Source organism: Rana temporaria, chromosome 13, assembly GCF_905171775.1.
Source record: "Rana temporaria chromosome 13, aRanTem1.1, whole genome shotgun sequence".
NCBI classification, from domain to species: domain Eukaryota; kingdom Metazoa; phylum Chordata; class Amphibia; order Anura; family Ranidae; genus Rana; species Rana temporaria.
The window spans coordinates 1,552,231-1,576,248 of NC_053501.1; the positions used below are offsets into that span (position 1 = coordinate 1,552,231).

Genomic DNA, 24,018 nt, shown 5'->3' on the forward strand with positions numbered 1-24,018 from the left:
GAGTGGAGAGATCACCCCCTTCTATGAGTGGAGGGATCACCCCCTTCTATGAGTGGAGGGATCACCCCCTTCTATGAGTGGAGGGATCACCCCTGTTAAGACCTGCAGTGGTTATGGTACTGCGGCCTTCTTTCCGTCCCTCAATCGCCGAGCATAAGGGATTATCGCTACCATAGAAGGTAGAGGGATAGTGGAGATGAATGCAGTTTCCAAGATGATTCTTCCGAATAGTTAGAATATTTCCCCCCAAACATGAGCCAAGACTTCATGAAGGGTGTCCAGATCCAGCATATCTTTAATGAGAGGCAGGTTCTTATATACAGCAAAAGGGAATACTTGACGTAATTAGATGAACAATGACAATCTCCTCCCACCACATCATACAATGGTTTTTACTAACGATAGCCCTCTTAGGAGACAGACGTCCTGTCTCCGATATATCTACATGAGTTAATTACTAGTCAGTTACCCAGACAAGGTGAACTTTCTCACCTGCTAAACAATAGAGATTCACACAATGAACGCTTCTTGAGAGGCAGACAAAAGTTCATTTACATGACACCGCAGACGATATTATCACAGCAAGCTCTGCCTGGGAGATATTGATATCAGTTAAGGAATAAACCAATTATCTCCAGGCAGAGAGCACACAAGTTTCCCAAAAGTTGGAACACCCCTTTCCACACAAGGTATCCCTACAATTACATATCCCCTGATAGCTCCGATCTGGGGAACCAACATATCCAAATTTCACCCAGATCGGTCCAGGGGTTCTTAAAAAACAAACAGAACCTATGAGAAAATCCAGAATAAAGTCTATTTTCTTCACAATACTCCCCCTTAGTTCCATGGGTCGGCATACCCGCCTAGACCCTGCCGGGTTGGCTAGGGGATGTCCGGGTCAAAATTATACTTCCAAGTCGGTTTGGCGGGAAAGCTCATCCGCATTGCCGTTCTGCTTGCCCGGGCAGTATTGCAGTGTAAAATTGTAGGGCTGCAACGCTAAACTCCAGCGCAGCAACCGGGGATTGTCTCCAGAGACTCGGTTGAGCCAGATGAGGTGGTTATGGTCAGTGGGTAGGTTAGAGGCACGGCCATAAAGGTACGGTTGGAGCTTCTTTAAGGCCCATACTAGAGCCAGGCATTCATTTTCCATGGTGGCATAGCTGACCTCCCAAGGTAATAATTTGCAGCTGAGGAATGTCACCGGGTGCTCCATGCCGTCTTAAGTCCCTGGAACGCCGTTGCACACTCCAAGAACCAGGCTACCTGCTTGGGTAGGGCCCTTTTGGTCAGGTCGGTGAGGGGTTTCGCTAGGGTGCTATACTCCGGAACGAACTTCCTATAATACCCGGCGGTGCCTAGGGATGCCAATACCTGCGTCTTGGTGCAGGGCTGGGGCCAATTAGCTATGACCTCTACTTTTGCGGGTTCAGGGGGCTGTTTCTCAGACCCCACTCTAGGCCCTACGTATTGAACCTCTGCCATGGCCCCATGGCAGTTCTTGGATTTCAGGGTGAGATTTAGTTTCTCCCCCAACCCAACTTGCTCTAGGTTACCTTGGTTAGCTGCCCGCAGGTCGGGTAAGGGGAGTCCTTCACTAGCGTCAGTGGATGGGGCACCGATAGCGGCCACGTCCTCGGAGCGCTCGAAGTACGGTTTCAACATGTTCACATGAAAGGCTCGTCTGATCCTTTCATCCGAACATTTGGCCACAATATAGGTGGTGTCGCTAATTCGTTCCACCACTTTAAATAGCCCCTGCCACGCTGCCTGTAGCTTGTCTTTTTTGGATGGTCTGAGGGCTAATACTTTTTGCCCTACTTCCAGGTTCCTATCTCGTGCTCCCCGGTAATACCATTGTTTCTGTCGTTTCTGGGCTGCCTGTAGGCTCTCCCGAACTGATTCGGTCAGGGCCCGCAAGCGGTCCCGGAACTCCAGCACGTACGGCAAAACCGGGATCCCTTCCTCTCCTGTGTTGCCCTCCCAGTGCTCCCGTATGAGGTCCAGGGGTCCCCGGACTTTTCTCCCATATAGGAGTTCGAAGGGGGAGAACCCGGTCGACGCCTGGGGCACTTCCCGGTAGGCAAACAGGAGATGGGGTAGAAATTTCTCCCATTGACCGCAGGACTCTGTGAACGCTGTGAGCATCTGCTTAAGCGTGCCGTTGAATCGTTCACAAAGGCCGTTGGTCTGGGGGTGGTAGGGGAAGTTAAATAACGGTTTCACCCCGCAGCTCTGCCATAACTGTTGAGTGACAGTTGCCGTGAACTGGGTCCCCTGATCTGAGAGTATTTCCTGGGGGAATCCTACTCGAGAAAAGATCCTGACTAGAGCTTCTGCTACTGTCTCTGCCTCAGTGTTGGGGAGCGCCACTGCCTCAGGGTACCTGGTGGCATAGTCCACCACCGTGAGGATGTAGCGCCTTCCGGAGGTGCTTGGTTTGTTGAGGGGCCCTATCAGGTCTACTGCCACTCGGGAGAATGGTTCCTCTATTATAGGTAAGGACCGTAACTTGACCTTGGGGTGGTCCCCACGTTTCCCAATCCTTTGACACGTGTCACATGTCCTGCAGTACGTCTGCAAGTCTTTTGATATCCCTGGCCAGAAGAACGTCTGGGTAAGGCGATCCTTAGTTTTCTTGATACCCAGATGTCCGGCTAGCGGGATATCATGGCTGAGCTTTAGAAGCTCTGCTCTGTATTTGCGGGGTACAACTAGCTGCCTTTTTATAACTTGGGCTGCCCCACTTCCCACTCCCCCTGTGACCCTATATAGCAGTCCCTTGTCCCAGTGGAGGTCCTCTTGAGCATTACCTTCCTTGGGGGTACCTACGGCCCTCCTGTAACCTGCTAAGGTGGGATCTGACTGCTGGGCTTGGCCAAAGTCTTGTGGAGTGCCCCAGAAGGGGATAGGGTCCGGACATACTACGGGGTTTTTGGTTCCTACCTGTGGTTCCACTGAGTGCGTCTGTCCAGCTCGGCGGGCTTGCGCCCTGGTAGTCACAGGGCAGGTTCCAGCGGGAACTGGGGTAAGCAGCTGTGAGGTTAGGCACCCCAAATCGTTCCCCAGCAATACTTCCGTAGGTAGGCCCGACATAATGCCTACTTCCATCTGCTTGGCTCCGGTGCCCCAATTTAACTGCACTTGGGCTGTGGGTAGTTTGTGGATGGCGCCTCCTGCCACTCTTACTGCAACAGTCCTGTTGGTGCACGCCTTTGCAGATATGGTGTGAGGCTGCACCAGAGTGAGGGTGGCTCCAGAGTCTCGTAGTGCCTCAGCCTCCTTTCCATCTACTGTGACCCATTGTCTGTGGTGCACCAGGTTGTCCCCCTCGGCTTGTGCTAGGTTCACCTCATGTAGTTTGGTCCATTGCTCAGATTCAGTGCTGTGGTCTTCCAGCAGCTCATCCTGATAGTGATGAGTGGCTGCCCTCAGTGGTGGTGGTGATGGCCGCTCCCAATTGCCTCTGCTCCACTGAGGGCAATGTATTTTGTAGTGCCCTGGCTGATTGCATTGGTGACATACCAATGGCGGTCTCCAGTTAACATTAGGTGGTGTAGTGGGCGGTACCGCGTTCGGTCGATGGTGGGTCACCGGACCTGGCGTTGGGGTGCTGGACCCTACCAGAGGGCGGTTTTCACTAGCCTCTCCTTTTCTTCCTTCGTGATACTCGTCTGCCAGCTTGGCAGCTTCCTCGATTGTGGCCGGCTTCCTGTCTCTGACCCAGTCCTTGGTGTCTGCGGGTGTGTGGTCAAAAAATTGTTCTAGTAAGAAGAGTTGTAGCACCTCCTCTAGCGTCGCGGCTTGGCAGCCTTGTATCCAGTTTTGGGCCGCCCGATACATCCTAAAAGCCCATTCGGTGTAGGAGTCTCGGCCCCCTTTCCGTAATGCCCGAAACTTTTTCCTGTAAGTCTCTGGGGTCACGGCATACCTGGCTAGCAGAATGTCCTTTACCCTGGCGTAGTCGTGTATGGCTGTATCAGGAACTGCTCGGTATGCCTCTGCTGCTCGGCCCGTGAGTTTGCTGTTTAGAATCGCCGCCCATTGCTCCGATTCCAGACCCTCCAAAGCGCATTGACGCTCGAAATCTTGTAGGTATGCGTCAATTTCCATTTCTCCATCCGAAAAACTTTTAAACGCAGCATAGTTAATCTTTCTCCGCTGCCCTCCATTTATAGATCCGGCTAAGGAAGCGGTGTCTCCTTGGTTTAAGCTTGCCTGTTGTGCTCTGCGTTCTGCGCTCACCTGCTCCAGGACTTGCGTCACCATCTCCGGTGTGGGATTTGGCCCATATAGGTTTAGCCTCCACATCACCTTCTGTTGGAACTCTGCTTCCTCCTGGCTGACATTCGCCATGCTGCTGGTTTGGTCGCCCTCCATTAGTTCTGCTATGAGGGTAACTCTCTTTTTGTTGCTTGCCACTTGACCTCGGGCTTCCAGCAGATCCTTTAGCGTAGTCCTTTTTAGTCTCTCGTAATGCTGGGCCATTCACCTGCTGTCTTTATGCATCCCATTCAACCCCGCTGCTTGCCACCAGTTGTTAAGACCTGCAGTGGTTATGGTACTGCGGCCTTCTTTCCGTCCCTCAATCGCCGAGCATAAGGGATTATCGCTACCATAGAAGGTAGAGGGATAGTGGAGATGAATGCAGTTTCCAAGATGATTCTTCCGAATAGTTAGAATATTTCCCCCCAAACATGAGCCAAGACTTCATGAAGGGTGTCCAGATCCAGCATATCTTTAATGAGAGGCAGGTTCTTATATACAGCAAAAGGGAATACTTGACGTAATTAGATGAACAATGACAATCTCCTCCCACCACATCATACAATGGTTTTTACTAACGATAGCCCTCTTAGGAGACAGACGTCCTGTCTCCGATATATCTACATGAGTTAATTACTAGTCAGTTACCCAGACAAGGTGAACTTTCTCACCTGCTAAACAATAGAGATTCACACAATGAACGCTTCTTGAGAGGCAGACAAAAGTTCATTTACATGACACCGCAGACGATATTATCACAGCAAGCTCTGCCTGGGAGATATTGATATCAGTTAAGGAATAAACCAATTATCTCCAGGCAGAGAGCACACAAGTTTCCCAAAAGTTGGAACACCCCTTTCCACACAAGGTATCCCTACAATTACATATCCCCTGATAGCTCCGATCTGGGGAACCAACATATCCAAATTTCACCCAGATCGGTCCAGGGGTTCTTAAAAAACAAACAGAACCTATGAGAAAATCCAGAATAAAGTCTATTTTCTTCACAACCCCCTTCTATGAGTGGAGGGATAATCCCTTTCTATGAGTGGAGGGATCACCCCCTTCTATGAGTGGAGGGATCACCCCCTTCTAAGAGTGGAGGGATCACACCTGAGAGAAGACCCCCTTCTATGAGTGGAGGGATCACCCCCTTCTATGAGTGGAGGGATCACCCCCTTCTCAGAGTGGAGGGATCACCCCCTTCTATGAGTGGAGGGATCACCCCCTTCTAAGAGTGGAGGGATCACACCTGAGAGAAGACCCCCTTCTATGAGTGGAGGGATTACCCCCTTCTATAAGTGGAGGGATCACCCCCTTCTATGAGTGGAGGGATCACCCCCTTCTATGAGTGGAGGGATCACCCCCTTCTATGAGTGGAGGGATCACCCCCTTCTATGAGTGGAGGGATCACCCCCTTCTATGAGTGGAGGGATCACCCCCTTCTATGAGTGGAGGGATCACCCCCTTCTATGAGTGGAGGGATCACCCCCTTCTATGAGTGGAGGGATCACCCCCTTCTATGAGTGGAGGGATAATCCCCTTCTATGAGTGAAGGGATCTCCCCTTTCTATGAGTGGAGGGATCACCCCCTTCTATGAGTGGAGGGATCACCCCCTTCTATGAGTGGAGGGATCACCCCCTTCTATGAGTGGAGGGATTACCCCCTTCTATGAGTGGAGGGATTACCCCCTTCTATGAGTGGAGGGATTACCTTCTTCTATGAGTGGAGGGATCACCCCCTTCTATGAGTGGAGGGATCACCCCCTTCTATGAGTGGAGGGATCACCCCCTTCTATGAGTGGAGGGATCACCCCCTTCTATGAGTGGAGGGATCACCTCCTTCTATGAGTGGAGGGATTACCTTCTTCTATGGGTGGAGGGATCACCCTCTTCTATGAGTGGAGGGATCACCCCCTTCTATGAGTGGAGGGATCACCCCCTTCTATGAGTGGAGGGATCACCCCCTTCTAAGAGTGGAGGGATCACCTCCTTCTATGAGTGGAGGGATCACCCCCTTCTAAGAGTGGAGGGATCACCCCCTTCTAAGAGTGGAGGGATCACCCCCTTCTATGAGTGGAGGGATCACCCCCTTCTATGAGTGGAGGGATCACCCCCTTCTATGAGTGGAGGGATCACCCCCTTTCTATGAGTGGAGGGATCACCCCCTTCTATGAGTGGAGGGATCACCTCCTTCTATGAGTGGAGGGATTACCTTCTTCTATGAGTGGAGGGATCACACTCTTCTATGAGTGGAGGGATCACCCCCTTCTATGAGTGGAGGGATCACCCCCTTCTATGAGTGGAGGGATCACCCCCTTCTATGAGTGGAGGGATCACCCCCTTCTATGAGTGGAGGGATCACCCCCTTCTAAGAGTGGAGGGATCACCTCCTTCTATGAGTGGAGGGATCACCCCCTTCTATGAGTGGAGGGATCACCCCCTTCTAAGAGTGGAGGGATCACCCCCTTCTATGAGTGGACCCATCACCTGTCCCTATAGGCACCCATCACTACACTCCTATAGGGACCCATCACCGCGACACCTGTCTGTATAGGAACCTATCACTACACTCCTATCACCCCAATACCTGTCCCTATGGGGACCCATGACTACACTCCCATCACCCCATACACCTGCCCCTATAGGGACCCATCACCCCAACTCCTGTCCCTATAGGGACCTGTCACTACACTCCTATAGGGACCCATCACTTCTACACCTGTCTGTATAGGGACCCACACCTTGACACCTGCCCCTATAGGAACCCATCACTACACTCCCATCACCCCTACACCTGTCCCTATAGGGACCAATCACTACACTCCTATAGGGACCCATCACCCCCACACCTGTCTGTATAGGAACCTATCACTACACTCCTATCACCCCTACACCTGCCCCTAAAGGGACCCATCACTACACTCCCATCACCCCTACACCTGTCCCTATAGGGATCACCCCCTTCTATGAGTGGAGGGATCACCCCCTTCTATGAGTGGAGGGATCACCCCCTTCTATGAGTGGAGGGATCACCCCCTTCTAAGAGTGGAGGGATCACCCCCTTCTAAGAGTGGAGGGATCACCTCCTTCTATGAGTGGAGGGATCACCCCCTTCTAAGAGTGGAGGGATCACCCCCTTCTATGAGTGGAGGGATCACCCCCTTCTATGAGTGGAGGGATCACCCCCTTCTATGAGTGGAGGGATCACCCCCTTTCTATGAGTGGAGGGATCACCCCCTTCTATGAGTGGAGGGATCACCTCCTTCTATGAGTGGAGGGATCACCTTCTTCTATGAGTGGAGGGATCACACTCTTCTATGAGTGGAGGGATCACCCCCTTCTATGAGTGGAGGGATCACCCCCTTCTATGAGTGGAGGGATCACCCCCTTCTATGAGTGGAGGGATCACCCCCTTCTAAGAGTGGAGGGATCACCTCCTTCTATGAGTGGAGGGATCACCCCCTTCTATGAGTGGAGGGATCACCCCCTTCTAAGAGTGGAGGGATCACCCCCTTCTATGAGTGGAGGGATCACCCCCTTCTATGAGTGGAGGGATCACCCCCTTCTATGAGTGGAGGGATCACCCCCTTCTATGAGTGGAGGGATCACCCCCTTCTATGAGTGGAGGGATCACCCCCTTCTAAGAGTGGAGGGATCACCTCCTTCTATGAGTGGAGGGATCACCCCCTTCTAAGAGTGGAGGGATCACCCCCTTCTATGAGTGGAGGGATCACCCCCTTCTATGAGTGGAGGGATCACCCCCTTCTATGAGTGGAGGGATCACCCCCTTCTATGAGTGGAGGGATCACCCCCTTTCTATGAGTGGAGGGATCACCCCCTTCTATGAGTGGAGGGATCACCTCCTTCTATGAGTGGAGGGATTACCTTCTTCTATGAGTGGAGGGATCACCCTCTTCTATGAGTGGAGGGATCACCCCCTTCTATGAGTGGAGGGATCACCCCCTTCTATGAGTGGAGGGATCACCCCCTTCTATGAGTGGAGGGATCACCCCCTTCTATGAGTGGAGGGATCACCCCCTTCTATGAGTGGAGGGATCACCCCCTTTCTATGAGTGGAGGGATCACCCCCTTCTATGAGTGGAGGGATCACCTCCTTCTATGAGTGGAGGGATTACCTTCTTCTATGAGTGGAGGGATCACCCTCTTCTATGAGTGGAGGGATCACCCCCTTCTATGAGTGGAGGGATCACCCCCTTCTATGAGTGGAGGGATCACCCCCTTCTATGAGTGGAGGGATCACCCCCTTCTATGAGTGGAGGGATCACCCCCTTCTAAGAGTGGAGGGATCACCTCCTTCTATGAGTGGAGGGATCACCCCCTTCTATGAGTGGAGGGATCACCCCCTTCTAAGAGTGGAGGGATCACCCCCTTCTATGAGTGGAGGGATCACCCCCTTCTATGAGTGGAGGGATCACCTCCTTCTATGAGTGGAGGGATTACCTTCTTCTATGAGTGGAGGGATCACCCTCTTCTATGAGTGGAGGGATCACCCCCTTCTATGAGTGGAGGGATCACCCCCTTCTATGAGTGGAGGGATCACCCCCTTCTATGAGTGGAGGGATCACCCCCTTCTATGAGTGGAGGGATCACCCCCTTCTAAGAGTGGAGGGATCACCTCCTTCTATGAGTGGAGGGATCACCCCCTTCTAAGAGTGGAGGGATCACCTCCTTCTATGAGTGGAGGGATCACCCCCTTCTATGAGTGGAGGGATCACCCCCTTCTATGAGTGGAGGGATCACCCCCTTCTATGAGTGGAGGGATCACCCCCTTCTATGAGTGGAGGGATCACCCCCTTCTATGAGTGGAGGGATCACCCCCTTCTAAGAGTGGAGGGATCACCCGCTTCTAAGAGTGGAGGGATCAAATCGGAGAGTACACCCCCAAATTCCATTATAAGTCACACATCCCACTGAAGGGAAACTGTCATCAAAACAATCTGACTCCGACACCAGATTCTACATGGCCAAATCTGTCATTCCTCCACACCCCCCCCCCCCCATCCTCCACACCCCCCCATCCTCCACACCCCCCCATCCTCCACACCCCAGGGACAGTGCAGGCCATGCTGAGCCCTCAGAAAGAAGACCAGTAGAGATCCTAATGTAAATAAAGTAATTCTGGACTTTGCAGTTCCACAGCAGCGTGATGACACAGCATGCCCCTATAGGGACCAATCACTACACTCCCCTCACCCCTATAGGGACCCATCACTAAACTCCCATCACCCCTACACCTGTCCCTATAGGGACCCAACACTACACTCCCCTCACCCCTATAGGGACCCATCACCCCGACACCTGCCCCTATAGGGACCAATCACTACACTCCCATAGCCCCAACACCTGCCCCTATAGGGGCAGGTGTAGGGGCGATGAGAGTGTAGTGATGGGTACCTATATGGACAGGTGTAGAAGTGATGGATCCCTATAGGAGTGTAGTGATGGGTACCTATATGGACAGGTGTAGGGGTGATGGGAGCGTAGTGATTGGTTCCTATAGGTACCCATCACTACACTCCTATCACCCCTTTAGGGACCCATCACCTGTCCCTATAGGGACCCATCACTACACTCCTATCACCCCTATAGGGACCCATCACTACACTCCTATCACCCCTATAGGGACCCAACACTACACTCCTATCACCCCTATAGGGACCCAACACTACACTCCTATCACCCCTATAGGGACCCAACACTACACTCCTATCACCCCTATAGGGACCCAACACTACACTCCTATCACCCCTATAGGGACCCATAACCCCTACACCTGTCCCTATAGGCACCCATCACTACACTCCTATAGGGACCCATCACCGCGACACCTGTCTGTATAGGAACCTATCACTACACTCCTATCACCCCAATACCTGTCCCTATGGGGACCCATCACTACACTCCCATCACCCCTACACCTGTCCCTATAGGGACCCATCACTACACTCCCATCACCCCTACACCTGCCCCTAAAGGGACCCATCACTACACTCCCATCACCTGTCCCTATAGGGACCTGTCACTATACTCTTATAGGGACCCATCACTTCTACACCTGTCCGTATAGGGACCCATCACCGTAACACCTGTCCCTATAGGTACCCATCACTACACTCCCATCACCTGTCCCTATAGGGACCCATCACTACACTCCCATCACCTGTCCCTATAGGGACCCATCACTACACTCCCATCACCCCTACACCTGTCCCTACAGGGACCTATCACTACACTCCCATCACCTGTCCCTATAGGGACCCATCACTACACTCCCATCACCCCTACACCTGTCCCTATAGGGACCCATCACTACACTCCCATCACCCCTACACCTGTCCCTACAGGGACCTATCACTACACTTGATGAACCACAACGGGAGACACTCCAGACATCCCTGTGATATCTTCTCTGTTGGGATCCAAACCATCCCCCTTCCCATCCATCCCGGGATCCTTCCATCCATCCCGGGATCCTTCCATCCATCCCCCTTCCCATCCATCCCGGGATCCTTCCATCCATCCCCCTTCCCATCCATCCCCCTTCCCATCCATCCCGGGATCCTTCCATCCATCCCCCTTCCCATCCATCCCGGGATCCTTCCATCCCTTCCCATCCATCCCGGGATCCTTCCATCCATCCCCCTTCCCATCCATCCCGGGATCCTTCCATCCATCCCCCTTCCCATCCATCCCGGGATCCTTCCACCCATCCCCCTTCCCATCCATCCCGGGATCCTTCCATCCATCCCCCTTCCAATCCATCCCCCTTCCCATCCATCCCGGGATCCTTCCATCCATCCCCCTTCCCATCCATCCCGGGATCCTTCCACCCATCCCCCTTTCCCATCCATCCCGGGATCCTTCCATCCAGGGATCCTTCCATCCATCCCGGGATCCTTCCATCCCCCTTCCCATTCATCCCGGGATCCTTCCATCCATCCCCCTTCCCATCCATCCCGGGATCCTTCCATCCATCCCCCTTCCCATCCATCCCGGGATCCTTCCATCCATCCCCCTTCCCATCCATCCCGGGATCCTTCCATCCATCCATCCCGGGATCCTTCCATCCATCCCCCTTCCCATCCATCCCGGGATCCTTCCACCCATCCCCCTTCCCATCCATCCCGGGATCCTTCCATCCATCCCGGGATCCTTCCATCCATCCCCCTTCCCATCCATCCCGGGATCCTTCCATCCATCCCCCTTCCCATCCATCCCGGGATCCTTCCACCCATCCCCCTTCCCATCCATCCCGGGATCCTTCCATCCATCCCCCTTCCCATCCATCCCGGGATCCTTCCATCCATCCCCGGATCCTTCCATCCATCCCGGGATCCTTCCATCCATCCCCCTTCCCATCCATCCCAGGATCCTTCCATCCATCCCGGGATCCTTCCATCCATCCCCCTTCCCATCCATCCCAGGATCCTTCCATCCATCCCGGGATCCTTCCATCCATCCCAGGATCCTTCCATCCATCCCCGGATCGTTCCATCCATCCCGGGATCCTTCCATCCATCCATCCCGGGATCCTTCCATCCATCCCCCTACCCACCCATCCCGGGATGAGGCAGTACGGAGGGTTCTCTCTATACCAGTCCTGGTAACAGCTGGTTGCTAGGGGCGACTGTAATTTCCAGAATAATAATACCCCCGTTACTCCCCGGTCCCCCGCTCACCCCAGAATAATAATATTACCCCCGTTACTCCCCGCTCACCTCAGAATAATAATAATACCCCCGTTACCCCCCGGTCACCTCAGAATAATAATAATACCCCCGTTACTCCCCGCTCACCTCAGAATAATAATACCCCCGTTACTCCCCGGCCCCCCGCTCACCTCAGAATAATAATAATACCCCCGTTACTCCCCGCTCACCTCAGAATAATAATACCCCCGTTACTCCCCGCTCACCTCAGAATAATGAAAATACCCCCGTTACTCCCCGGTCCCCCGCTCACCTCAGAATAATAATAATTACTCCCGTTACTCCCCCACTCACCTCAGAATAATAATACCCCCGTTACTCCCAGGTCCCCCGCTCACCTCAGAAAAATAATACCCCCGCTCACCTCAGAATAATGAAAATACCCCCGTTACTCCCCGGTCCCCCCAGAATAATGAAAATACCCCCATTACTCCCCCGCTCACCTCAGAATAATAATAATACCCCCGTTACTTCGCTTACCTCAGAATAATAATAATACTCCCGTTACTCCCCGCTCACCTCAGAATAATAATACCCCCGTTACTCCCCGGTCACCTCAGAATAATAATAATACCCCCGTTACTCCCCGGTCCCCTCAGAATAATAATAATACCCCCGTTACTCCCCGGTCCCCTCAGAATAATAATAGTACCCCCGTTACTCCCCCGCTCTCCTCAGAATAATAATAATACCCCTGTTACTCCCCGGTCACCTCAGAATAATAATAATAATAATACCCCCGTTACTCCCCGGTCCCCCGCTCACCTCAGAATAATAATAATACCCCTGTTACTCCCCCGCTCACCTCAGAATAATAATACCCCCGTTACTCCCCCGCTCACCTCAGAATAATAATAATACCCCTGTTACTCTCCGGTCCTCCGCTCACCTCAGAATAATAATAATACCCCCGTTACTCCCCGGTCCCCCGCTCACCTCAGAATAATATTATTACCCCCGTTACTCCCCGGTCCCCTCAGAATAATAATAATACCCCTGTTACTCTCCGGTCCTCCGCTCACCTCAGAATAATAATAATACCCCCGTTACTCCCTGGTCCCCCGCTCACCTCAGAATGATAATACCCCCGTTACTCCCCGGTCCCCTCAGAATGATAATAATAATACCCCCGTTACTCCCCGGTCCCCCGCTCACCTCAGAATAATAATAATACCCCCGTTACTCCCCGGTCCCCCGCTCACCTCAGAATAATAATACCCCCGTTACTCCCCGCTCACCTCAGAATAATAATAATACCCCTGTTACTCCCCGCTCACCTCAGAATGATAATATTACCCCCGTTACTCCCCGGTCCCCCGCTCACCTCAGAATAATAATAATACCCCCGTTACTCCCCGGTCCCCCGCTCACCTCAGAATAATAATACCCCCGTTACTCCCCGCTCACCTCAGAATAATAATACCCCCGTTACTCCCCCGCTCACCTCAGAATAATAATAATACCCCTGTTACTCTCCGGTCCTCCGCTCACCTCAGAATAATAATAATACCCCCGTTACTCCCTGGTCCCCCGCTCACCTCAGAATAATAATACCCCCGTTACTCCCCGCTCACCTAAGAATGATAATAATATCCCCGGTCCCCCGCTCACCACAGAATAATAATAATACCCCCGTTACTCCCTGGTCACCTCAGAATAATAATACCCCTGTTACTCCCCGGTCCCCTCAGAATAATAATAATACCCCTGTTGCTCCCCGGTCCCCCGCTCACCTCAGAATCATAATAATATCCCCATTACTCCCCCGCTCACCTCAGAATAATAATAATACCCCCGTTACTCCCCGGTCCTCCACTCACCTCAGAATAATACCCCTGTTACTCCCCGGTCCCCCGCTCACCTCAGAATGATGATATCCCTGTTACTCCCCGGTCCCCCCAGAATAATAATACCCCCGTTACTCCCCGGTCCCCCGCTCACCTCAGAATAATAATAATACCCCCGTTACTCCCCGGTCCTCCACTCACCTCAGAATAATACCCCCGTTACTCCCCGGTCCCCCGCTCACCTCAGAATAATAAAAATACCCCTGTTACTCCCCGGTCCCCCGCTCACCTCAGAATAATAATAATACCCCTGTTACTCCCCGGTCCCCCGCTCACCTCAGAATAATAAAAATACCCCCGTTACTCCCCGGTCCCCCGCTCACCTCAGAATAATAATAATACCCCCGTTACTCCCCGGTCACCTCAGAATAATAATACCCCCGTTACTCCCCGGTCCCCCGCTCACCTCAGAATAATAATAATACCCCTGTTACTCCCCCGCTCACCTCAGAATAATAATAATACCCCCGTTACTCCCCGGTCCTCCACTCACCTCAGAATAATAATATTACCCCCGTTACTCCCCGCTCACCTCAGAATAATAATAATACCCCCGTTACTCCCCGGTCCCCCGCTCACCTCAGAATAATAATACCCCCGTTACTCCCCGGTCCCCCTCAGAATGATAATACCCCCGTTACTCCCCGGTCCCCCTCAGAATGATAATAATACCCCCGTTACTCCCCGGTCCCCCGCTCACCTCAGAATAATAATAATACCCCCGTTACTCCCTGGTCCCCCGCTCACCTCAGAATAATAATAATACCCCCGTTACTCCCCGCTCACCTCAGAATGATAATAATACCCCCGTTACTCCCCGGTCCCCCGCTCACCTCAGAATGATAATACCCCCGTTACTCCCCGGTCCCCCGCTCACCTCAGAATAATAATACCCCCGTTACTCCCCGGTCCCCCTCAGAATGATAATACCCCCGTTACTCCCCGGTCCCCCTCAGAATGATAATAATACCCCCGTTACTCCCCGGTCCCCCTCAGAATGATAATAATACCCCCGTTACTCCCCGGTCCCCCGCTCACCTCAGAATAATAATACCCCCGTTACTCCCCGGTCCCCCTCAGAATGATAATACCCCCGTTACTCCCCGGTCCCCCTCAGAATGATAATAATACCCCCGTTACTCCCCCGCTCACCTCAGAATAATAATAATACCCCCGTTACTCCCTGGTCCCCCGCTCACCTCAGAATAATAATAATACCCCCGTTACTCCCCGCTCACCTCAGAATGATAATAATACCCCCGTTACTCCCCGGTCCCCCGCTCACCTCAGAATGATAATACCCCCGTTACTCCCCGGTCCCCCGCTCACCTCAGAATAATAATAATACCCCCGTTACTCCCCGCTCACCTCAGAATAATAATAATACCCCCGTTACTCCCCGCTCACCTCAGAATAATAATTCCCCCGTTACTCCCCGGCCCCCCGCTCACCTCAGAATAATAATACCCCCGTTACTCCCCGGTCCCCCCAGAATGATAATACCCCCGTTACTCCCCGGTCCCCTCAGAATGATGATACCCCCGTTACTCCCCGGTCCCCTCAGAATAATAATAATACCCCGTTACTCCCCGGTCCCCTCAGAATAATAATAATACCCCGTTACTCCCCGGTCCCCTCAGAATAATAATAATACCCCCGTTACTCCCCGGTCCCCCCAGAATGATAATACCCCCATTACTCCCCGGTCCCCTCAGAATAATAATACCCCGTTACTCCCCGGTCCCCTCAGAATAATAATAATACCCCGTTACTCCCCGGTCCCCTCAGAATAATAATAATACCCCCGTTACTCCCCGGTCCCCCCAGAATGATAATACCCCCGTTACTCCCCGCTCACCTCAGAATGATGATACCCCCGTTACTCCCCGGTCCCCCCAGAATGATAATACCCCCGTTACTCCCCGCTCACCTCAGAATGATAATACCCCCGTTACTCCCCGGTCCCCTCAGAATGATAATACCCCCGTTACTCCCCGCCCCCCCCTCAGAATGATGATACCCCCGTTACTCCCCGGTCCCCTCAGAATAATAATAATACCCCGTTACTCCCCGGTCCCCTCAGAATAATAATAATACCCCGTTACTCCCCGGTCCCCTCAGAATAATAATAATACCCCCGTTACTCCCCGGTCCCCCCAGAATGATAATAACCCCATTACTCCCCGGTCCCCTCAGAATGATAATACCCCCGTTACTCCCCGGTCCCCTCAGAATGATAATACCCCCGTTACTCCCCGGTCCCCCTCAGAATGATGATACCCCCGTTACTCCCCGGTCCCCCTCAGAATGATGATACCCCCGTTACTCCCCGCTCACCTCAGAATAATGATAATACCCCGTTACTCCCCGGTCCCCCCAGAATGATAATATCCCGTTACTCCCCGGTCCCCCTCAGAATGATAATACCCCCGTTACTCCCCGGTCCCCCCAGAATGATAATACCCCCGTTACTCCCCGGTCCCCCCAGAATGATGATACCCCCGTTACTCCCCGGTCCCCTCAGAATGATGATACCCCCGTTACTCCCCGGTCCCCTCAGAATGATGATACCCCCGTTACTCCCCGGTCCCCCTCAGAATAATAATAATACCCCGTTACTCCCCGCTCACCTCAGAATAATGATAATACCCCCGTTACTCCCCGGTCCCCTCAGAATAATGATAATACCCCGTTACTCCCCGCTCACCTCAGAATAATAATAATATCCCCGTTACTCCCCGTTCCCCTCAGAATAATAATAATACCCCCGTTACTCCCCGTTCCCCTCAGAATGATAATACCCCCGTTACTCCCCGGTCCCCCCAGAATGATAATACCCCCGTTACTCCCCGGTCCCCCCAGAATGATGATACCCCCGTTACTCCCCGGTCCCCTCAGAATGATGATACCCCCGTTACTCCCCAGTCCCCCTCAGAATAATAATAATACCCCGTTACTCCCCGGTCCTCCTCAGAATAATAATAATACCCCCGTTACTCCCCGTTCCCCTCAGAATGATAATACCCCCGTTACTCCCTGGTCCCCTCAGAATGATGATACCCCCGTTACTCCCCAGTCCCCCTCAGAATAATAATAATACCCCCGTTACTCCCCGGTCCCCTCAGAATGATAATACCCCCGTTACTCCCCGGTCCCCTCAGAATGATGATACCCCCGTTACTCCCCGTTCCCCTCAGAATGATAATACCCCCGTTACTCCCCGGTTCCCCTCAGAATGATGATACCCCCGTTACTCCCCGGTCCCCTCAGAATGATAATACCCCCGTTACTCCCCCGCTCACCTCAGAATGATAATACCCCCGTTACTCCCCGGTCCCCCGCTCACCTCAGAATAATAATACCCCCGTTACTCCCCGGTCCCCCTCAGAATGATAATATCCCCGTTACTCCCCGGTCCCCCTCAGAATGATAATACCCCCGTTACTCCCCGCTCACCTCAGAATGATAATACCCCCGTTACTCCCCGGTCCCCCTCAGAATGATGATACCCCCGTTACTCCCCGGTCCCCCTCAGAATGATGATACCCCCGTTACTCCCCGGTCCCCTCAGAATGATGATACCCCCGTTACTCCCCGTTCCCCTCAGAATGATAATACCCCCGTTACTCCCCGGTCCCCTCAGAATGATGATACCCCCGTTACTCCCCGGTCCCCCTCAGAATAATAATAATACCCCCGTTACTCCCCGGTCCCCTCAGAATGATAATACCCCCGTTACTCCCCGGTCCCCCTCAGAATGATAATACCCCCGTTACTCCCCGGTCCCCTCAGAATGATAATACCCCGTTACTCCCCGGTCCCCTCAGAATGATAATACCCCGTTACTCCCCGGTCCCCCTCAGAATGATAATACCCCGTTACTCCCCGGTCCCCTCAGAATGATAATACCCCCGTTACTCCCCGGTCCCCCTCAGAATGATAATACCCCCGTTACTCCCCGGTCCCCTCAGAATGATAATACCCCCGTTACTCCCCGGTCCCCTCAGAATGATAATACCCCGTTACTCCCCGGTCCCCTCAGAATGATAATACCCCGTTACTCCCCGGTCCCCCTCAGAATGATGATACCCCCGTTACTCCCCGCCCCCCCTCAGAATGATAATAATATCCCCGTTACTCCCCGGTCCCCTCAGAATGATGATACCCCCGTTACTCCCCGGTCCCCCTCAGAATGATGATACCCCCGTTACTCCCCGGTCCCCTCAGAATGATAATATCCCCGTTACTCCCCGGTCCCCTCAGAATGATAATATCCCCGTTACTCCCCGGTCCCCTCAGAATGATAATATCCCCGTTACTCCCCGGTCCCCCTCAGAATGATAATACCCCGTTACTCCCCGGTCCCCCTCAGAATGATAATACCCCGTTACTCCCCGGTCCCCCCATAATGATAATACCCCCGTTATCCCCGGTCCCCCGCTCACCTCGCCCGGTTCTTCTGTCCGCCGCCTCCGCGCTGAGAGATCCGCCAATATCCGATCCTCTGACTGACCGTCCGTATATTTATACAACACCCGCCCCCTTCACAGGACACGCCCTCTCAGCTTCCAGAAAAGTCTGAAACCTTCACCTGATAGGGCGAGAGGAGCGGCGCTTCACACCGACAGCCAATCAGCGAAAAATTCCGGCTTCAGAGAGGGAGGCGGACACGCCCACAGTACCTCCGCTCTGCATCTTCGGGGGCGTGGCTTGCTGGTGCTAAAGAAGAAGTTTTAGGAAACGCTAGAAGGAGAAAAGGGAACCATGTGCTTGTTACCCCGGGCAACCGAGGAGAGGGGGCATGTGCTTGTTACCCCGGGCAACCAAGGAGAGGGGGCATGTGCTTGTTACCCCGGGCAACCAAAGAGAGGGGGCCATGTGCTTGTTACCCCGGGCAACCAAGGAGAGGGGGCCATGTGCTTGTTACCCCGGGCAACCAAAGAGAGGGGGCCATGTGCTTGTTACCCCGGGCAACCAAAGAGAGGGGGCCATGTGCTTGTTACCCCGGGCAACCAATGAGAGGGGGCCATGTGCTTGTTACCCCGGGCAACCAAGGAGAGGGGGCCATGTGCTTGTTACCCCGGGCAACCGAGAAGAGTGGGCCATGTGCTTGTTACCCCGGGAAACCGAGGAGAGGGGGCCATGTGCTTGTTACCCCGGGCAACCAAGGAGAGGGGGCCATGTGCTTGTTACCCCGGGAAACCGAGGAGAGGGGGCCATGTGCTTGTTACCCCGGGAAACCGAGGAGAGGGGGCCATGTGCTTGTTACCCCGGGCAACCAAGGAGAGGGGGCCATGTGCTTGTTACCCCGGGCAACCAAAGAGAGGGGGCCATGTGCTTGTTACCCCGGGAAACCGAGGAGAGGGGGCCATGTGCTTGTTACCCCGGGAAACCGAGGAGAGGGGGCCATGTGCTTGTTACCCCGGGCAACCAAGGAGAGGGGGCCATGTGCTTGTTACCCCGGGCAACCAAAGAGAGGGGGCCATGTGCTTGTTACCCCGGGCAACCAAGGAGAGGGGGCCATGTGCTTGTTACCCCGGGCAACCAAGGAGAGGGGGCCATGTGCTTGTTACCCCGGGCAACCGAGGAGAGGGGGCCATGTGCTTGTTACCCCGGGCAACCGAGGAGAGGGGGCCATGTGCTTGTTACCCCGGGAAACCGAGGAGAGGGGGCCATGTGCTTGTTACCCCGGGAAACCGAGGAGAGGGGGCCATGTGCTTGTTACCCCGGGCAACCAAGGAGAGGGGGCCATGTGCTTGTTACCCCGGGCAACGAAGGAGAGGGGGCCATGTGCTTGTTACCCCGGGAAACCGAGGAGAGGGGGCCATGTGCTTGTTACCCCGGGAAACCGAGGAGAGGGGGCCATGTGCTTGTTACCCCGGGCAACCAAGGAGAGGGGGCCATGTGCTTGTTACCCCGGGCAACCAAAGAGAGGGGGCCATGTGCTTGTTACCCCGGGAAACCGAGGAGAGGGGGCCATGTGCTTGTTACCCCGGGAAACCGAGGAGAGGGGGCCATGTGCTTGTTACCCCGGGCAACCAAGGAGAGGGGGCCATGTGCTTGTTACCCCGGGCAACCAAAGAGAGGGGGCCATGTGCTTGTTACCCCGGGCAACCAAGGAGAGGGGGCCATGTGCTTGTTACCCCGGGCAACCAAGGAGAGGGGGCCATGTGCTTGTTACCCCGGGCAACCGAGGAGAGGGGGCCATGTGCTTGTTACCCCGGGAAACCGAGGAGAGGGGGCCATGTGCTTGTTACCCCGGGAAACCGAGGAGAGGGGGCCATGTGCTTGTTACCCCGGGCAACCAAGGAGAGGGGGCCATGTGCTTGTTACCCCGGGCAACCAAAGAGAGGGGGCCATGTGCTTGTTACCCCGGGCAACCGAGGAGAGGGGGCCATGTGCTTGTTACCCCGGGCAACCAAGGAGAGGGGACCATGTGCTTGTTACCCCGGGCAACCAAGGAGAGGGGGCCATGTGCTTGTTACCCCGGGGAGAGGGGACCATGTGCTTGTTACCCCGGGCAACCGAGGAGAGGGTGCCATGTGCTTGTTACCCCGGGCAACCAAGGAGAGGGTGCCACTGCCATGTGCTTGTTACCCCGGGCAACCAAGGAGAGGGGGCCATGTGCTTGTTACCCCGGGCAACCAAGGAGAGGGGGCCATGTGCTTGTTACCCCGGGCAACCAAGGAGAGGGGGCCATGTGCTTGTTACCCCGGGCAACCAAGGAGAGGGGACCATGTGCTTGTTACCCCGGGCAACCAAGGAGAGGGGACCATGTGCTTGTTACCCCGGGCAACCAAGGAGAGGGAACCATGTGCTTGTTACCCCGGGCAACCAAGGAGAGGGGGGGCCATGTGCTTGTTACCCCGGGCAACCAAGGAGAGGGGGGGGCCATGTGCTTGTTACCCCGGGCAACCAAGGAGAGGGGGCATGTGCTTGTTACCCCGGGCAACGAAGGAGAGGGGGCCATGTGCTAGTTACACTGAGGAGAGGGGGCCATGTGCTTGTTACCCCGGGCAACCAAGGAGAGGGAACCATGTGCTTGTTACCCCGGGCAACCAAGGAGAGGGGGCCATGTGCTAGTTACCCCGGGCAACCAAGGAGAGGGGGCCATGTGCTTGTTACCCCGGGGAGAGGGGGCCATGTGCTTGTTACCCCGGGCAACCAAGGAGAGGGGGCATGTGCTTGTTACCTCGGGTAGAGGGGGCCATGTGCTAGTTACCCCGGGCAACCAAGGAGAGGGGCCATGTGCTTGTTACCTCGGGGAGAGGGAGCCATGTGCTTGTTACCCCGGGCAACCAAGGAGAGGGGACCATGTGCTTGTTACCCCGGGAAACCGAGGAGAGGGGACCATGTGCTTGTTACCCCGGGAAACCGAGGAGAGGGGGCCATGTGCTTGTTACCCGGGGCAACCAAGGAGAGGGGGCCATGTGCTTGTTACCCCGGGCAACCGAGGAGAGGGGGCCATGTGCTTGTTACCCCGGGCAACCGAGGATAGGGGGCCATGTGCTTGTTACCTCGGGCAACCGAGGAGAGGGGGCCATGTGCTTGTTACCCCGGGCAACCGAGGAGAGGGGGCCATGTGCTTGTTACCCCGGGCAACCGAGGAGAGGGGGCCATGTGCTTGTTACCCTGGGCAACCGAGGAGAGGGGGCCATGTGCTTGTTACCCCGAGGAGAGGGGGCCATGTGCTTGTTACCCCGAGGAGAGGGGGCCCTGTGCTTGTTACCCTGGGGAACCGAGGAGAGGGGGCCATGTGCTTGTTACCCCGAGGAGAGGGGGCCCTGTGCTTGTTACCCTGGGGAACCGAGGAGAGGGGGCCATGTGCTTGTTACCCTGGGGAACCGAGGAGAGGGGGCCATGTGCTTGTTACCCCGAGGAGAGGGGGCCCTGTGCTTGTTACCCTGGGGAACCGAGGAGAGGGGGCCATGTGCTTGTTACCCTGGGGAACCGAGGAGAGGGGGCCATGTGCTTGTTACCCCGAGGAGAGGGGGCCCTGTGCTTGTTACCCTGGGGAACCGAGGAGAGGGGGCCATGTGCTTGTTACCCCGGGCAACTGAGGGAAGCCTGAGAGGGAGACAATGTGACTGAGGCCAAGGTGTGAATGAGGCCTAGTTGTGTCTGAGCCTAGGTGTGACCGAGGCCTAGGTGTAAGCAAGGACCTGGTGTGTCACATATGCCTAGTGAGAACTGTTTAGGCGAGAAACACATTCATTTTTCAATTCATCGCCCGGTCACAAACAATTTTTGATCTGTACCCATTAACTGGACGATAAATGAACAAACTGTCCAAATGACAGATTTTCGAACGATTTCCGCCTACCGCATGGGCACCATAAGGTGTGACTAATGCCGCGTACACACAATCTTTTTTTTTAGCATGTAGAAAAAAATACGCTTTTCCAACTTCATCATTAAAACGACGTTGCCATGTCTTGTGAGTATTATATAGGGGGGAGGTCTCTGCTTTCGACCCGCTGCCTGGCCCTACGTCCCCCCTGTGATGCACCCATAAGTAGTGGGCCCCCAATGGGATTAGTTGCTTCCTCTTTCTCTTCCCCCAAAGGCTACCTTGTCTTTCCTTAAATGTTATGTTGAAAAACTGTATATTGATGGCTTCTTGTTCGATGTGAGATGTCTTTTCTTTTACAACAACTGTTGTGATGTATCGCTATGCCATCCTCAAATAAAGATTTTACAAAAAAAAAAAAAAAAAAAACGACGTTGCCCACACACCATCGTTTTAAAAAAATGCTCTAGCAAAGCGCGGTGACGTACGACACGTACAACGGCACTCTAAAGGGGAAGTTCCATGCGGGCGGCGCCACCCTTGGGGCTGCTTTAGCCGATTCCGTGTTAGTAAAAGACGATTCGCGCTTTTCTGTCTGTTACAGCATGATGAATTTGCTTACTCCATTACGAACGGTAGTTTATCCAGAACGAGCGCTCCCGTCTCATAACTTGCTTCTGAGCATGCGCAGGTTTTTAACATCGTTTTAGCCCACACACGATCAGTTTTTACAACCCGAAAAACGACATCGTTTAAAACTACGTTAAAAAATGCAGCATGTTCGAATTTTTTTTTTGTCGTTTTTCAGAACCTGAAAAATTATGTGAAGCCCACACACCATCATTTATAATGAAATTTTTTTAAAAACAATGTTTTTTTCATGCCGAAAAATGATCGTGTGTACGCAGCATGAGGCCTAGATGTGACTGAGGCCTAGATGTGGATGAAGCCTAGGTGTGACTGGGGCCTAGGGAATTGGCACCCCAAATGCAGCCATTTAGAAATTGGAAGAAAAGTTTAGCTCTGGGAAACACTATTTGGAGAGAAAAAAAAAGTTGCATTTCATATACAACTTTATAGATCAGACAAAAATGAGGAGGAATGAGGGACAGAAGGATTTTGTTCCAAATCAGGGACACCTGGGAGCTATGGAATAAAGCCTAGGTGTGACTGAAGCAGAGATGTAAATAAAACTCAGGTGGGAATGAAGCTTAGATGTAAATAAAGCCTAGGTGTGACTGGGGCCTAGATGTAAATAAAGCCTAGGTATGAATGAAACCTAGGTGTGACTGGGGCCTAGATGTAAATAAAGCCTAGGTATGAATGAAACCTAGGTGTGACTGGGGCCTAGATGTAAATAAAGCCTAGGTATGAATGAAACCTAGGTGTGACTGGGGCCTAGATGTAAATAAAGTCTAGGTATGAATGAAACCTAGGTGTGACTGGGGCCTAGATGTAAATAAAGCCTAGGTATGAATGAAACCTAGGTGTGACTGGGGCCTAGATGTAAATAAAGCCTAGGTATGAATGAAACCTAGGTGTGACTGCGGCCTAGATGTAAATAAATCCTAGGTATGAATGAAACCTAGGTGTGACTGGGGCCTAGATGTAAATAAAGTCTAGGTATGAATGAAACCTAGGTGTGACTGGGGCCTAGATGTAAATAAAGCCTAAGTATGAATGAAACCTAGGTGTGACTGGGGCCTAGATGTAAATAAAGCCTAGGTATGAATGAAACCTAGGTGTGACTGGGGCCTAGATGTAAATAAAGCCTAGGTATGAATGAAACCTAGGTGTGACTGGGGCCTAGATGTAAATAAAGCCTAGGTATGAATGAAACCTAGGTGTGACTGGGGCCTAGATGTAAATAAAGTCTAGG

General features: G+C 53.5%; 1 protein-coding gene across 2 annotated transcripts in view; it reads right to left on the reverse strand.

Moving 5' to 3' along the window:
- The window catches only part of LOC120921071 (heat shock protein HSP 90-alpha), a 44,989-nt gene that overhangs the window by 15,735 nt on the left and 5,236 nt on the right, over positions 1–24,018 (reverse strand). Inside the window, exon 1 of one of the 2 annotated variants that reach the window (XM_040333708.1) lies at positions 18,295–18,383. The exons of the other annotated variant lie outside the window; for it this stretch is intronic. The gene's annotated coding sequence lies outside the window, so the exon portion shown is untranslated. Of the gene's footprint in view, positions 1–18,294; positions 18,384–24,018 lie in introns of those variants that run through there. 2 annotated transcript variants of the gene reach the window in all.